The 13254-nt window shown below is 39.0% G+C and overlaps 1 protein-coding gene and 1 long non-coding RNA gene across 2 annotated transcripts in view; both read right to left on the bottom strand.

Annotated features, from left to right (window-relative positions):
* The window catches only part of LOC125293924 (keratin, type II cytoskeletal 8-like), a 48416-nt gene that overhangs the window by 23372 nt on the left and 11790 nt on the right, over positions 1–13254 (bottom strand).
* On the bottom strand, positions 6924–9275 carry LOC125293926. Its single transcript, XR_007193454.1, has 3 exons — positions 9263–9275; positions 8718–8784; positions 6924–6962 (listed from the first exon to the last, which is right to left on the bottom strand). It is a non-coding gene; the product is annotated as an uncharacterized LOC125293926 (long non-coding RNA).

Below are 13254 nucleotides of genomic sequence, written 5' to 3'. Positions count from 1 at the left end.
GGGATCAACGCGCCCCGGATAGCACCACTGGCGACCAGGGTAAAGTCAGTGGTTTCTCTGGGCTACGAGGGAGGCTCGTGCGTACAGGACATCTTGGATCTGGTTGTAACATTACCGTCTGCCTACAGTTTGCAAGTCATCGGTATCGTGAGTAAAGACTGACTACCGAATGGGAAAAGACACTGCTAACAGCCCTGCAACGTTTGTTGTTTTCTTTTATAGCCGGCTTTACATTTTATTTTCTTTGTGCACTGGTGGCTTTGTGTGTATGATTGTTTGTGTCCAAGAGTGTGAGATAAGCCTCGGTTAACTCACCGAGAGAGAACAGGTCAACATTTGGTGTAGCCTATTAGTTTACACGCAGTTAGTCTGACACAGTGTTAGAGGGGAAGTATTTTTAATTCAACTTTTATGCAGAGTGTGAATTACCCCACCATAATTGGGGGGTACTGCTCCTTCACTTCTTCTAGATAGATAGATAGATACTTTATTGATCCCCAGGGGAAATTCAAGAAATTCTATGACCATCATGGTCCACTACCATATCAATCCCCACCATGATCGCCAAGTGCAACATGTGTTGTGCAACACACATACTCTAAACATGCGACAAACTGATAATCAGTAGGCTACAGAATATCTCATTGTTATTATATATCCAAAAGAGAACTGTCAGAACTCCCAAAAGTTATAAGTCAAGTGCACTGAAATTCCATTCTAATTACTACTAAAGTACTTTACAATTACTAGTAATACCTTTACAAGAAGCATATTGCCTATTTCATTAAATATTGATTTGGTTTATTTTTAGATTTCATAAGACCTGGAGGTAAGACCCAACCCTCTCATATACTGTATAAGGGCGATTCTACCGAATTCGTGCAAATTGCTGTCCCGGAACCAAAAAACTAATTTAAAAAGCATTAATGTAGGAAAATGTTTGATAATAAAAAGATATAAGCAAATAGCAATCAAAACCCAAAGTAATATTTGAGGTAGCTGCAAGCTTTATATATAAAATATCATCATTTATATGGTGCTTTCTATTGAAAGGTGGTTGTCCCAAACCCTAAGGTCTAAATTTCACCATAGAAAAATAAATATGAAATATTTTTTTAAAAATGTTTTATCATTGTTTTAGAAGTATCTTTTTGAATACTTTTAGTAATTAAAAGCAAAATATATATTTATTGAATATTTTCAGGAAAAATCATGAATAATCATGTAAAAATAGCTGTCCCATATTTTCACGTCACTACCGAAACATTGTACAGTTTGGTCAATAATATGATACTGCTTTAAGCCACTCCCTCCATTTTGGACCAGGAAGTTTGTCTGCGCCTCTCTCTCCCTCATGGTGGCATGGTGAGTAGATCAGTCCTACCGCTTTGAAGTAAATGTGATGAAATTTTGAATCAGTGTGTGACATTTATGAATGTCACTACCGATCACACATTTTTCAACTCTTAAATAAGTTTTTGAGTGTTTCTACTGGTCATTTAGGTTTTAGTCATGTTTCAATGTCCAGAACTGTGCTAGCTAACTACATACTGACTAGCATCTTAGTGCTAGGATCACAATTATTTATATCGTCACTACCCGAAACAGTCACAACCTAAACATGTGTTGACATTTCGGGTTGTGACGGAATGTTTTCAGTAGTGACAAAATTACACATTTCTTTTATTTTGATAAATAAATAGAAAACATTCAAGTGCACATATATTCTTTTTTCAGTACAAATAATTTGTCAGTCATATTTCTGTAATGTTTTATGTGATTTGACTAGGACTAAAATAAAATGAACAATGCCAGATTAATTTAATCAATTCTTATAGCTTAGATGGTTAAATGACTCATTATTGAGATGAATGAAGGCTATATGGTTCTACCTCTGGCCTCTAGGAAAACTTTCTGTGCTAATTTAGGCGGGACTTTGACTGATTGCTTTATATGATTGACATAACAGCACTTATCAGTATCATTGTAAATGTCATTGTTAAGTGTAGACATGGCAGGCAATAACACACTAATAATATAAATATCTATGGTTAATTTGTAGAGATAGCTACGGGTCAGAGAGGAATTGCCAACATGCCTAGGACGGAAAGATGAAAGTAGAGCTGACAGAGTGAAAAATACAGACAAAGATTGAGGGAGGACCCAGAGAGGTACCAAGAATACTTAAGAAAGGAAAGAGAACGAAATCAGAAACGGAGGGAAGAAGGGAAGCTGAAAAGTATCAAAGAATTATCTGACAGGGAGCAAAGAAATGTCAGAAAAGAATGGAGGAAAAGACAGAAAAGACACAGGAAGATGGTGAAAAGACAGGGAAGAGATGGAAGCATTTTTGAGGGCTTCCTCACACACCTAGCACTTCTAGTGAAGGTGATCATTCACCACAAGTGCATGTACACACTGACTACAAGACGAGGAAGAGAGAATGTAGAACCAGTAAATACAGAAAAATACAGAAGTTAGAACAGAAGGTCAAAGAATTACAGAGGAAAAATGAAAGACAGAAAGCGCTTTCAGAGGTTAAATAAGAAGTTGGAATCACAGTCAAAAAGCTCTCCAAGATCAATGATTCAGAGTGAGGCAGAGATGCACAGACTTCCTTCACGTGTCAGAAAGACCCTTCTTTTCCACAACACCTTAATGCACAAAATGAAGGAAAAATACAAATCTGTTAGCTACAAAGAGAAACATGCTCTCAGAAGAGTGCTCACATCCAGATTAATGAGAAAATACAGACTTGGCTCTATGATCAGAACATTTGTTGGCATCTCTCCCTCAGTTTTGAACAAAACTGAAAAACAGCCTTGTCATCAGTTCAGCTACCAGAGAAAACATTCTCAAAAGAGTGTGGATATTGTGAAAATCTTTCTGAGTCGAGATGACAACAGTCGCGTATCTGCAGGAACAAAGGATACAATCACACGCTTTAAAACAAAAAAACAAAAGAGGTTCCTTTCTGATACCTTGGTTAATTTGTATCAGAAATTGATTTTGGAGATGCCTCATTTGAAGCTCTTTATTCTCTTTTTGTCGGATAAAGCCATTTTGGATTCTCACTCCCAAAATAACGGATAGAGAGACATGCCTCTGCAAGGTGCACGAGAATGCCCAGATGAAGGCAAAGCAAATTAAAGCAGCTTGGCATCATTGACTCCCAAAAATGTGATAACACTGGCTGCAGAGTTGTGCTGTAACGCATGACAATAAGGTCTGCATGTACAGAGAGTGTATGACATGCAAGAACAAGTCACTAACCAGTCTGAAGAATCCATCAGAAACAGGAATAACATGGTGGTACCAGTGGGTCACAAAGAAAAAGAGGAATATGAAAAGGAAATAGAAGGAGAGAAAGAGAAAATAGCAGTGACAAAACTGTTAAACAAATATGTGAGGGCAACGCACAACACCTATTTGAAGATTTGGAAAAAGACCTGAATGGCAGGGTGTGCAAGCACCTCTTCAACATCAAGCATCAATATGCACAGCTGCAATCACTACATAGAACCCTCAGAGATGATGAGGTTATTCTCCACGTTGACTATGCAGAGAATTGGCAGTGCAAATATGCAAAAAGAGGTGCAGCAAGTCCATTTTGGTGCTTCTCACAGACAGGCAACACTGCACAATGTTGTTATGTACACCTCCAACAATACTCTTTCCTTCTGTACATTGTCACCATCTATGAAACATGATCCTGCTGCCATTTGGGCTCAACTGGATCCTGTCCTTCAGTTTCTGAAGGTGAACTACCCCAGAGTTGACAAGCTGTTCTTCATCAGTGATGGGCCAACCATAGGGGAAAGAAGTACTTCTACCTCATGAGCATAATTCCTCCAGATGGGTTTCAGAACAGTTAACTGGAGTTCCTGGAAGCAGGGCATGGTAAAGGGCCTCATGGATGGTGTGGGAGCCACAATAAAAAAAGAACAGCAGACACACAGGTAGCCAGAGGCTCTGATATTCCTTCTGCGAAAACACTGTATGAGACCCTCCGCACTCTTACAAAGGTCCACCTTTTTTACGTAGAGGATGATCAGATATCCCGTGTGAGTGCTCTCCTCCCCAAAGAATTGCCCACCATCAAGGGAACGCTAAGCCTTCATCAAGTGATCTGCACCACTCCAGGGACAATTTACCATCGAAAGTGCTGAGTTGCTTCTGTGAGAGAAGGTGTCTGTGGATGTTTCCAGCCAAAGGCGGTTGACTTGGCACCACAGACAGTAGGCTCTATAGAGCCACAAATCATAGAAGGCACCTCTGGACGTGGTCCTCTCTGCCCACTAGATGAAATCACAGAAGACCTCAAAGGGAAATGGTGCATTGTCATCTACGAAAATGATCCATATCCTGGTATAATTGAGGATGTGGATGAAGGTGAGAAGATGTTCATACCAAACACTACATTTTTAATGTTGCTTATGTCTTCCATAGGTGGTATAATTTTACATAACAGTTAAAATGTATTTATTTGTTATCAGGTGCAGTTGAGGTCAAAGTTATGTGCAGTGCTGGACAAAACAAATTTTTCTGGCCATTGATTGAGGACAAAATTTGGTACACACAAGACAACGCCATGACATTAATCTCCTCCAGAAAAGATAAACAGCAGGCATGTCCAGGTTAACCCTGCTGTTTTGAAGCAGTCTTGGAAAAGTTGAAATGAGAAGAGACAAAGTATCCTCCAATTGATGTAAACAAGTTTCACACAGGCACACAACGCCCACCCATACATAACGGATAGACGCGCGCGCACACACACACACACACACACACATGCAGTTCTGTATATTTCTTTTATATGAAAATGTATTCAACCTAACTAAAATTTACCTAAAGTTTAATTAGACAAACTCAGCAACAAGAGAATCAGTTAAGGAGGTTTAGAGAAGTTAGAATGTGTAATGGAAAAACAGGCCCATATGTGTACACCAACGTTACAGGTGGACATGGGTGCACACAAATCAAATTCTGTAGTTTATACTGTGGGCCTGAAGTTTTATATGGACATACTGTACATGTTTGTATTGTTCTGAAGATTTAAATGAGTGGTTCTGAAGATAACAAAATGAGTTACTAAAAATCACAATTGTGTTGACATTGTTCAATTGTAGCATATCTGAGATCAAAAGAAATAGTTTGGATGTCGGAATGTTTAAACATGGACATTAAAATGAGATCTCAAAATAAAATGTTTGATAATTCCATTTACATGATGAACATTACAGTAATATTGTTAGACGTCAGTTGTGTTAAATATGACCTTTTTCTCCATCCTTTTGATATACTATTTATTATAACACAAATAAAAGTTTCTGTTTCTGAAACAGAGCACATTGTGTCATCTTTTTCTCAAGAGATGTGAAAATCAACACAGAATCTTGCATCCCTTCAAGGTCTGAACTATCCGCCAGCTCTTCAGCGTACTGTCAGTGCAAAGTGCTTTTATGTGGTGTTGCTTTAGGTCCTCTTTGTGCTGTATGTTTTAGCTGCATAATGCCAACCATTTTTTGACTAACTAATTACTTTTTTACACAAAATATGGACAGTGAAATATGGTCGTCACTACCAAACATTACTGTCACTACCGAACATTTGAGGTCACTAATCGAAACACATAATATTCTGGAAAAATAAAATATGTTTTGTTATCAGAAAAAAATGACATAATTTTATTTAGTTAGATAAAAATTTAAACTAATGAATCCTTGAATTTTAAATCTGTATCGGTGCATGTATGGCATTTACAGAGAAATATTGCTTTCAAAATGCATTTAATTCGATGAACCACCCTTAAGGTTTTGTTAAAATTATACTTTTAATCAATATAACCATGAAATTGTCTTTAAAAAAATTTAAAAATATATATTTATAAGGTTAATGCAAAGGAAATCAGAATAGGCATTTAAAAACTAATTTTTATATCAAATGTTGTTGCGTTTCGGTAGTGACACATTGTCTGCACTGGGTGGTGGGTGGATCTTGTCCTTACTGCCCCTGTTAAGACAAGAAAGGCAATCAGCACACATGACAATCCTTGGCTAATGCTTCCTGTACAAAAATTACATTACTCAGCATTATCAAGATAGTTAATGATTTGAGTTGAATTTGAGAATGAATGATTTGTGATGCAGTGTGTAATGCTTCCACTAGATTGGAAATGTAAAAATCTTGTTTGAGAAAGATGACAAGTCTTAGTCTTGGAACAAGAAAATTTGAAAATGGAGGGTACAAATTAGAAGACAAAGTGGAATGTCTATTTCTATCCCTGTTCAAACAATTTAAGCAAAAAAAGATACCCGTCTAACAGTATAAAATCATTATTTTAACATACAAACACGTATCTCAATTATCTCATAACATAGATAACTCGCCAACATCCCAATTGCTCCATTGTTAGGGGACCTGAAACCGGTCTATAATGCTCTGTAAATTTTCATGGTGGATTACGCTTGAATAAGTCGACCAATCGCTGCAGCACTACAAAGAATCGGGTCACTGTTTGTGTTATAACTATATTGTAACTCTGTAAATTGTGTTATCCATTGCTGCTGCTTCAGTTTCTCAACCACGATTACCACAAGTTTGAAAATGCTCCCTCCCGCTATGTAGTCAAGATGGATGACGCTGAGGGCTTAAAGATTCTAGAGTGAAGCCATGAAGCACGTATCCAGCGTTCCACATTCAGCTTTTAGAGAGACAGTTATCTTTGATTATGAGTGCACCACGGGGACTCAATTTCCAAATGACGCATTGTCCGGCCATACTAAACGAGAATTTTAATCCTGATAACACCTTGTAATATATTTTGGTTTTGAGTTTTAAATGTCAGAAACATAGGCTAAACAGTGCTACAAGACTTACACTTACCTTACTGAAAGGCAGGATTGCAGACAGGGCGCCCGAATTCACGCCAGTCACGCCACCTCAACGCCTCGGTCCTGGGGCTGAAGAGACAGGGGAGGAGGGAGAAGGCATGATTCATTCGATACTTAGATAACCCGCCTAACAGTATAAAATCATTATTTTAACATATAAACACGTATCTCACAACATAGATAGCTCGCCAACATCCCAATTAAGTTTTTTTTTTTTTTTTTTTTTTTTGGGGGTCTAGACATTTTATTAAATAACATTTTAATAGCCTCCCTTATAACACCAGAAGATCTTTTATTTTATATCCTTTATATTTTTCTGAATGACTGATATTTATGACAGCACACTTTATGCAGATTAGCCTATAGCCTAGGCCTACTATTTATTATTACACACAATTCAGCTGTCTGGTTGAAGCCTGGAAATGTTGTAAAACAAAGTAGCATAGTTGCCTAGCTTAGCCAGCCTATCATAAGTCTACTGATTAGACTGTTCAGTTTCCCCATGTGTGTTTAAGTTTCAAGATAATACTTGTTCTCCTTGGGACAGGCCCCTTTGGGAAACGTTGGTATTGAGATGATCAGTCAACTTCAATGCAAGAGTTTTAAAACAAATATGTGCAGCAATGATAGCTAATGATGCTAAGCGGATTTAATAGTAATTTAGCTAGTCGCCTTCTATAAAGGCCCTTGTTTTCAATGATTGTGAATGTTTTATTTAAGTCGCGTGTTCATTGAGCAGGAGAGGGAGGGAGGAGTGAGAGAGCGGGGGGCAAGGAGAGGGGGTTTACTTCTATACTGTTTGCAAAGTTGCACACATAGTCTACAATGAAAGCAAGGAGAGGTGTGAAATTATTATTTATTTATTTGTTTTGGACAACGTAGGCTACCGATAAGTAAAGCGGAGATGTGGGTTGCTTTGGCGGCCGCATAAGCTGCAAAGCAGTGCACTAGAAAGGGTGTGTCGCGATTCACCGCGACACAGTATCGCGGGATATGAATGTCGCGATTTCGGTCCGAATCGTGATATCGTTACAGCCCTACTGATAACACCTTTATGTAATATATTTTGGTTTTTAGTTTTAAATATCAGAAACATAGGCTAAACAGTGTTACAAGACTTACACTTACCTTACTGAAATGCAGGATTGCAGACAGGGCGCCTTTAATTCACGCCACCTGAACGCCGGTCCTGGGGCTGAAGAGACGGGGAGGAGGAAGAAGACATGATTCATTCGATACTTAGATACCCGCCTAACAGTATAAAATCATTATTTTAACATACAAACACGTATCTCACGTGATCTCACAACATAGATAACTCTCGCCAACATCCCAATTGTTCCATTGTTAGGGACCTGAAACCGGGTCTATACGGCTCTGTAAATTTTCATGGTGGATTACGTTGAATAAGTCGACCAATCGCTGCAGCACTACAAAGAATCGGGTCACTGTTTGTGTTATAACTATATTGTAACTCTGTAAATTGTGTTATCCATTGCTGCTGCTTCAGTTTTCTCAACCACGATTACCACAAGTTTGAAAATGCTCCCTCCGCTATGTAGTCAAGATGGCGCACGCTGAGGGCTTAAAGATTCTAGAGTGAAGCCATGAAGCACGATCCAGCGTTCCACATTCAGCTTTTAAGGAGACCGTTATCTTTGATTACGAGTGCACCACCGGGACTAATTTCCAAATGACGCATTGTCCGTCGTAGACAAACGAGAAGTTTAATCCCTGATAACACCTTTATGTAATATATTTTCGTTTTTGAGTTTTAAATGTCAGAAACATAGGCTAAACAGTGCTACAAGACTTAACACTTACCTTACTGAAAGGGAGGATTGCAGACAGGGCACGCCAGTCACGCCACTTGAACGCTTCGGTCCTGGGGCTGAAGAGACGGGGGCGGAGGGAGAAGGCATGATTCATTTGATACTTGATACACGCCTAACTGTATAAAAATCATTATTTTAACATACAAACTCGTATCTCACTACATAGAACACATCTCAATTATTTTCTGGCTTACAGAGGATGCGTAGCGGTTAAGTTATGAATCAGGGCTAGCATGCTAGCCTGGAAATTGTGGGTTAAAATCTCAGCCTAAGTTGCTCTAAGGGAGACTAGCCCTGAAGTAACAAGTAAATTGACCAAATTAAGTCGCCTTGATAAAAAGCTGTTCCTAAATTAATTTGTAGCTGCTACATGGATAAAATGAACATTTCATTAACCCTTGTTTACCCCAAAAGCTAACGTTAGCCAATTGTCCAAGACCAGTTTAAAGTAAACGCCAAAAGGAGCCATTCACATTATATGAAAGCAAAAATAATGTATTTCATTCTAATATACTTGAAGCAAAATAGACTTACCTGAAACAAATCAAACGAACTCTTCTTTTCACTAGCTCTAGTGTTCACCAACCGCTTCGTTAATGTCTAACTCAGCTCTGGCAGCAGTAAGGCAGTTGAACTCGTGAGAACTAAAAATTCAAGGCTTCTGTTTCACGACGGCGGCTGGTCGTATCAGTTGTGACTGTGCTTCCTGCCCCTGGTGTCTGATCCGGTCAATGTCTCCATCACGACAGTAAAACAGAGGTGACAGTTACACGGATTTGCCAGTTTGAAGGCGGAGTCTGTCCGGAGTCTACTGCTATCTGGGTACAGTATCCTACACCGACAGAGTTATACACACATGCACAAACACAGATACACTTTTCCTTTTTTATCATAGTGTCTGTGAATAAAATCAAATCCTAGTTTCATTGAGAGAGGATCAGGGTTCTCAGGTGCAACTACATTTATCAAACAAAAAATATGAAATAATAGAATGTAAAACCAATACTAACCAATTAAAAACAAATTCAAATACTAGCATGTACTATTTAGCCTAGGCTACTTGGCTCTTTTTATGTTTCCACAGGTTTCACTGATGTTATGTAGGCTTAGCTATATCAGACCCTCTTGTGCATAACATAAAAACAACACAGAATCTGTGCCAAACTCATTTCAAAAGGGCACAATAATTTATTCAAGATAAAATGAGAATGGACACCTAGGCTATGGATTTCATCTTGGAAATGACAATCGATTTTACCTCACCACAATGTAAAGCTTGATTTAAATAGAGAATTATCTTGCTAACTAACCTTGGTAACTAACCAAGGTCCACTTTACTAGCCTCGAGGGGTAAGTAGCAGGTAAGTAGCCGGTAATTCAATGTATTAAGACGTGACATGAGCTATGAACGAACAAAACATGTTAATAATTGAAGGTTGTAAAATAACACATTTTCAACAAGCGAGACGTCTGCTAGCAACTTACATTTACCCATGCATCAGCAGCAAACCGAATTTAGCCTACTGGAGGAATTTACCTAGTGTTTTGTCATTCAATGTTGACACTTGCTTGAGAAGTTGAAGTCGTTTTCTATCTCCGTTGCTAGCGCTACGGTGGTTAAAAATGGTACGGTTCACAATAGGGGTGTCTGGAATCGCTTTACATTAAAATGTTCCTACAGTGAACATAGGAGTTGACTTGTATTGTAGCCTAATATCTAATGATATTTTTTCACAATATCAGAAAAAATATCTGACCCCCCCAAAACGTTCTGTTTCTTTGGGGGGTACTGGGTCTTCATTGGGGGGTATAGTACCCCCAAGTACCCCCTGTAATTCGAACTATGCTTTTATGTTCTAAAGGTACAAGGGGATATTTTGTAAATTGATCGTGTTTGAGAAAGCGCCCCAAGTTCCTATCGAAGAGCAGCTCCATTGGCTCACTCCCCGCAGTCCCTAGAGTTGTTTGAGTGAGCCAAAGCGTTTTATAGCCGACCCAGCCATTGTCCTAATCTAGAAACGGCCCAGTTATCTTTAGTTTAGCATAGTCGCTGTAATCCGGCGATTCCAGCTAGCATGTCGTTGCAAAAGTGAATCAAATAACTCAAGATTTTTTATAATTATTTCTCGTAACCTGTACATTCACATTGAGTACAAATATCAATGCAAATTAACACGAAGGGATTTACTAGACCAATTTAGATTTGGAACTATTTCCGAGCATAGCACTGGCAAAGCACCACTGCCAGGCACGGTAGCATGGTTTGTTTATTAGCCTGGTTAGCATTGCCACTTAACACTTACTGCCAGCTCTTCATGTGAGTAGAAGCACAACACCAGTTATCCAGACATAAAGGTTATCACCACGCGGTTTACATCACGTTCCGTTATTACAAAAATATGTTAAGCCAGTTAAGCAAATTGCCGTATTGATCAGCTAGAGATTAAGCGCCCAAACCTGTGACGTCACATGCAGCTGTAGCTTCGTTATCACCGTGTTACGACAAAAACTCAAAACAATTCAACTGATCCTATAAGGTATGACCACTTGAAGCAGTAGAGGTGACCCCAGTGCCTAACATATGGAAGGCATTAAATTAAGATCCCAATGTGCACCGAGATATATTTTTCTAAAAAAGAAATCCCATCCACTCCGTTAAACTCTAGGAACGCAACCACTAGATGGCGATGAGATTACTTTCCCTCCCTATACATGGATTCCTATGCGACGTCACAAAAACATGCGTGCGCAACTAAGAGGCAGAAAGCACCATAGAACAGCATAGAGCAATGCTGTCCATGAAAAGAATAAACTGAGTTTTTGTGCTGAAAATTGCACCAATTCGAAATCACGATGGTTTGAGAATGTTCAATATCCCTAACGGAATGCGTGTCTTCGCCAAAAATGACAAAATACGATGTTATATTAATAATGCAAATGAACGGCAAACTCTGAAATATAGTCTGAAATGAGATGTTATTATCATTGAGACAACAGGGGTATACAAAAAAAAATATGATTGTAGCTTACAGCAGCCGACTATTTAGTTAAGTTAAGTTTATAATGTTGTGGACGGCCACCAAGCGTCTTCTGCCCCACGGTTGCGCGCGCATGTAGTTTTGTTGGTAAACGGGAAACCAGTGTATTTAGCATTTGGTAGGCCTACTAGTGAAACATAATTAGAATATTGCAAGTAGGGAATTGTAAACTTATTGTTTTTCTTTTACTGTATTAATTATCAGTGCAAAGGTAGTATTATAGTTTTGGAGTGGCTTGATATCTTTGAATGTGCACTGTTGGGCATATTCAATTTAATCATTTCTGTAAATGGAGGGCAATGACAGTGCCCATGGATACTATTTGATACACATTTTGTGTTTAATAAATACTTTGTTTATTGATTGGGATTATATATCTTGTCAGACTCCACGGACTTCAGGATAAATTCATTTGTGTGTACTCTGTATTGCTATAGCTTAGCACAAACCCACTTTGGTCCGCTCATTAATCTGAACGGTAATGAGAAGGGCTATGCGTTGGATATTTAAAGCTAGAGTGTTAACGGAACAGAGATTGTACATGGAATGATTCCAGGTCAACAGACTAGTAAGATATCTGGGTAAATTACCGTTAATAGCTTTATAAATAGAAATGTGCCAGTGGAACCAGACGCAGACCTAAAGAGCTAAAACCAGTCATCTCATAAAGACGAGAGTGATGAGTGCGTGTCTTGGCATTAGTAATGAACCGTAGTGCACCATGGTAGACTGTGTCAAGTGTGTGCAGTGTGGTAGAGGCAGCATGCATAAATAACATCCCCATAGTCCAAGACTGGTAGGAAAGTGGCACTGATCAGTTTCCTCCTAGCTTGGAGAGTAAAACTAACCTGACTCTCACCAGATGAATTTCGTTCCGCTTAGCTCCGCCTAGCTTCACTCACATCCATCTGGGACCTCTTCCATTGAGAGTGATTTCTGCACCAGATTTTATGGTCCAGCCAATCAGGACGCAGGGTGGGAGTTTCATAGATGTGACATAGCGTAGAAGCGACTGTGAGACTGTTATCAGCGTCACGGGTTGGCTTCGATGTGAGTGGTTGAAGTAGCACGTCAATAGATGACGGTGGCTTATTCAATCATATGCAAGCATTTTTTGATTAGGCCCAGCCTTCTGAAGCAACACTCCAATGGATTGGTCCCAGATGGATGAGTGGAGCTAGGTGGAACAAAATTCATCTGGCGAGAGTCAGGTTAGAGTAAAACAGGATTTATTTCTAAAATAAAAGCAGAGTTTTACTCTCAGCTTTCTCACTCATTTATTAATATGAACTTTGACAGTTTGCTTTTCATCAATCCACAGACCAAGATATTTATGAGATGAAAATTTTTCAACACACTTCCCATCCAGTGTGGAAATAGTTTGGGCGGTTGGTGCGGGTACTGTGCAAGACTTTGTGAACTGTATCACCTTAGTTTGAGCAAGAGGTGGGGGCGGAACAATATAGAACTGTGTCGTCTGCATAGAGG

Source organism: Alosa alosa, chromosome 4 (assembly GCF_017589495.1).
Source record: "Alosa alosa isolate M-15738 ecotype Scorff River chromosome 4, AALO_Geno_1.1, whole genome shotgun sequence".
Lineage (NCBI taxonomy): Eukaryota > Metazoa > Chordata > Actinopteri > Clupeiformes > Clupeidae > Alosa > Alosa alosa.
Note: the sequence above shows the minus strand (reverse complement) of the source record. Positions and strands in the feature narration are given on the sequence as shown.